Source organism: Gossypium hirsutum, chromosome D09, assembly GCF_007990345.1.
Source record: "Gossypium hirsutum isolate 1008001.06 chromosome D09, Gossypium_hirsutum_v2.1, whole genome shotgun sequence".
Lineage (NCBI taxonomy): Eukaryota > Viridiplantae > Streptophyta > Magnoliopsida > Malvales > Malvaceae > Gossypium > Gossypium hirsutum.
The window spans coordinates 29605932-29610877 of record NC_053445.1 but is presented as its reverse complement, the minus strand read 5'-3'; the positions used below and the strand labels follow the sequence as shown (position 1 = coordinate 29610877).

Genomic DNA, 4946 nt, shown 5'->3' with positions numbered 1-4946 from the left:
TACGTCAAGGAACTTCTTGAATTGAATCTCCTGCTTCTATTTCTGAAGTCTTTGAGGGTAGGGTGGTGGTGGTTTCATTACTGCGACTGATTCTGGTTGATTCATCTTTGGCGACAATTTTGTATCTAACGACACTGTTATTTGATCAGAATTAGCTGGCCCTGAGATTACTTTGTCGGGTTTTACAGATTTTGGTTTTGGTGAAACTAGAATTTCAACACTTGGGTGAACTTCTTCTGAATCTTGAGCTTCAGTTGGCTCCTTTTAAACTTCGACAATGTTGGGCTCTACTGTCTTTCCGCTCCTCAATGTCAACGCTTTACAATGTTCCTTCCCCAGATTTCTCAAATTCTCCGTGTCACTAGGTAAAGCACATTGTGGTCGGCTCTTGAGTTCAGTAGCAAGCTGGCCCACTTGATTCTCCAAATTCCTTAGAGTGGCATCATTTTTCGCCATGTATGGCTTCAATAGATTCTCTAAGCTATTGGATGGTTCCACTCGGGTTGGTTTCTGAACTTGTTAGGGGAAACTAAGCGGCTGAGTTGGTCTAGGTTGGGCGTAAGTGTTACTGGTTCCAGCCCCTAGGTTACTCTAGGAAAAATTCGGGTGATTTCGCCACGATGAGTTATAAAAGTTGGATTGTAGTCCTTTCCTCCCTTGATTTTGGTTTTGGTTGCACATGTAATATACAGATTCGGGGTTCGATGGATGTTCTTCAAACAAATGTCCTTCCCTACAATACACACAAGCTATATTCTCAAATTGGTTAGGTGGTTGGGCTGCAAAACTGTTAGACCCATTAGTGGTAAGATTCTTAAGCATTAAGGATATTGAAGATACCTGAGATGCGAGTGAAGTGAGAGTGTCCACTTCATGTATTCCAGCGACTCATCTTCTTGACACTGCTCGATTGGTTGGCCATTGATAATTGTTGCTGGCAATCCTCTCAATAATTTCGTAAGCCTCATTATAAGACTTAGAAAAGAGAACACCATTAGCAGAGGCGTCCACTACCATCCTCGTGTGAGCGTTGAGACCATTATAGAATGTCTCAAGTTGAATGCAATGTGGGATTCCATGTGAGGGCACTTTCGTAATAACTCTTTGTACCTTTCTCATGCCTCATACAGGGACTCATCATCCATTTGTTTGAAGGCAGTGATCTCATTCCTCAACTTGGCATTCTTGCTCGGTGGGAAATACGTCATGAGGAATCTTTCAGCTAACTCTTGCCATGTAGAAATGGAGTTCGGTAGCAATGAGTTCAACCAGGCACGAGCTTTGTCCCTTAGTGAATATGGGAACAGCTTCAGTCGTAATGCATCTTCGGGTACTCCAGCTAACTTGAAAGAATCGCTCATTTCTATAAATATTTTTAAGTGAAGATGATGATCTTCAATAGGCATTCCACTGAATTGGCCCAGAGTCTGAAGCATCTGGAACATAACTAGCTTCAGCTCGAATTGTAGTGCCTCGATTTTGGGTCTCCTAATACTCGAATTAAGATCGTTAAATACTGGCATGGCATACTGTCGTAAAGCTCAATCCCTATCATTAGCAATAAGGATAGGATTCTGAGCAAGGTTTTCTCCGTTTCCTTGATTCATATTCTCAAAGTTTATCTCTTCGGTCCTTCTTTGATTCGCTTGTCTTCTTTGCTATCGAAAGGTTCATTCTATTTCAGGGTCTACAAGGAGTAAGTCAATAATCTGGTCAATACTCATAAACACCTCAAATAATCACAGAAAGATTAAGTAAGTAAAGATTTAAACAGGAAAATAAATAAACCAAAATGTAAAAATAGATTCACAAATAATTGTTTTTTTTAAATAGTCCTCGGCAACGGCGCCAAAAACTTGGAATGACAAAAATGTGCAAGTGTACACAATCGCAACAAGTAATAAAATGACAAGAAAATGTTGAGTTATCGTACCCACAGGGACTGTAAAAAAGGAATATTTATGAAATTAATGTTAAAACACTTTGGTGATGGAAAATATTTTTGTTTAAAGATGATTAAAAACTAAGGGTTAAAAACTAAGTAAAAAAATTAAAAATAAAAAGGTTCTAATGCACGATTTCAAATAAGGTTTAATCAAGATGATATAATTGTGTTGGATTAATTACATTCCTTTAACTTAGAATTATTAAACTTATGTTTATACTGCTACGAACAAATTCACGGCAACTCGGTAATTTGCTAACTACTGCTCATACATACTTATTAAATTAATCAATCTCTTGAACATTTTCCAATGTCAACCCAAGCGATTAATCAATCTTCACAAGCATATAAAAGATCAAGTGAGGTAATAGAGTAGTTCTACCTTGAAACAGTTTAATCACAATAATCTTGCAAGTTATGCAATGCATATGTATCGCAAAATACAATGCTAAATTAACTTCAGCTACCTTAGAAGAATAAACATGCACTGATTAGGTATTGTGTCGATTAATTACAATTTCAATATGATTTAATAATTAATTCATTAGTTATCTAAGAATTAATATTGCAAGAATAACTTAGGTATTATTTTACTTAATCAAGCATCTTACCGAAGCCTATAACAGCACAAACACAATTTCAATAATTCAAGCAGGCAAAATATAATCAACCCAACGCGAATTAAATTCAAGCTAGATTGATTAAAAAAACCATTTCAATAGAATAAATATTCATAAACATGTTTGTCAAAACAACAACGAAATTTAAAGAGATAGGGAACAAGAAGCAAATCCGGTGTTTCTCTGTAGCTTGACTGATTTCTCCATTCTTCATTCTCCGTTGTCCTCGGCTATCAAGGTGGCTTATGAACACTTTAACTTCTGCTCAACAATGGCTGATGAGGACCTCTTTCCCAAGAAAAGAAATCGCCACTTGAACAAAAGGGAAAATGGGAAGGAAAAGTTGAGAGAAAGTGAGAGAGGAGAAGAGAGAATTAGAGTGTGAGCGATGAGTTGAATGATCAAAAAGGGTTGGATTTTATAGCTGATTGTGGCTGCTAAAAATATCAAATTCCATCAGCCAAAGAGATCCCCCTTGGCTGGCCACACATATGGCAAATTTGAGAGATTCAACTTTGTTAAAAATAGCCTGGGGCAAATCCATAAAGCCACATTTTTTGGAGGGGTTTGAATGCAAGGTTGAAAGTTCTTCAAGGGATTCTTTGCAAGCTTATTTAGTCAGCTAAAATTCTAATTTGGGTCAGCATATGGATGGTTCTGGGCAGCCCAATTGGCGGCTGGTTCGGTTCACTAGATTCGATTCAACCAATGCGATTCAACTAGACCCTTTTTTTCCATAATTAATTAATAATAATTTATTTCGCCCAAATTAAATTGGGAATAAATTAAAATTAATTATATTATGAATTAACACACATTTTTGGACCATCTTAGGCTGGAAATAATTTTCCTTGATGCTTCAAATTGCTTCTCGGTTTTATTCTTCGAGAATTGTTTGCTGAGCCAATTTTTGCCCTTTGTGCGAATCTGTCGAAAATAGTTAAAATTAAATATAAAATTAATTAAAAATCATCATGTTCATATTTTTAACATAATTTAATTATTTTATAATATTTAATTATTTTTCGACAAGAATTTAACCGAAATAGCATGATTTTAAGTTAAAAATGGCATGTAAAAACACATAAATTTTCATGTTTGCACACCCTCAAACTTAATTCATTGCTCATCCCGAGTAATGCACAAATTTGAAAAGAATTTTCTCGAAAACACTTTGAAAAACTCCTTTAGAACAACATTCTTCCCAAAATCATGAAATCAATATACTTATGCTGAAAAATAAGAAATTTGATAATTATGCTACTCAAGTATATATATCGTTCAAATTAATCTCAACAATTACTACAATAGCAAAATTAGACTAAATGTCTCTTAATAAAGACATGTTAATCCCTACCAATTTCGTCCTTAGGAAATTTCGTCCTCAAAATCATTACTTGAAAATAGATTTGGATGTTGTAATCTCGTTAATTCTTTAGTTTCCCAGCTAGCTTCTTTAGAACCATGATGATGCCACAATACTTTTGTAACAGCCCGAATTTGGGGCTAGTCAGAATAATGGTTTCGGGACCACAAATTCGATGATAAAAAAAATTATTTTCATTATATTTTTATGGTCTACGGTTTCACAAAATTATTTCATGAAAATTTCATTCGAAAATTTTGATGTTTGGACACTCAATTTATTCAAAAGGACTAAATTGTAAAAAGTGCAAAAGTGGAGTTCTATATGTTAGAGGTGTCCAATTGTTATGAAATTTTAAATTGGAGGTCTTTATATGGTAATTAAACCATTGGTTAAGTTGGTGGACTAAAATGGGTATGGTTAGGCATATTTCCAAAGTTTTTCATTAAGGGCATTTTGGTCATTTAGTTATTAAAATGAATTAAAAACAAAATTAAAAATAAATTTTTGTCCATATTCAACCCCTAAGCCGAAAATTTCATGGAGAAACCATGGCTAGGGTTTTTCAAGCTTCCAAGCTCGATTGTAAGTCCGTTCTATCCCCGTTTTTAATGATTTTTACGTTTTTGAAATCCTCGTAACAAGATTTACCTATTTTTACCATTGTATTGAACTAGGGTTTGTGTTTAAAAATTTACTCATGAATGATATGCATGTATTTTGATGTTTTATGGAAGAATATGAATGTTTGGAGTCTGATAAACGATTTGTACTAAGTAATTTTCGATGAAAATGCCTAAAAGGATTAATTTGTAAAAGTTATAAAATATGTCACAAGTGTGTGAATAAGTGAGTGTTGTGGACTGCTATAGTTATGAAAATGTTTCAGCTAGGCCTAAAATACAAGGAAATTTAATAAAAATTATTTTACGAGCCTAGGGGCAAAATTGTAATTTTGTGAAACTTTAGGGTCAAAAATGTAATTTTTCCAAAGTATGATTTTTGGACTGGAATG

At 34.5% G+C, this 4946-nt stretch overlaps 1 pseudogene; it reads left to right on the top strand.

Annotated features, from left to right (window-relative positions):
* The first annotated feature begins 1077 nt into the window (after positions 1–1077).
* Positions 1078–1178, top strand: LOC121221491 (uncharacterized; annotated as a pseudogene).
* The last annotated feature ends 3768 nt before the right edge of the window (positions 1179–4946 follow it).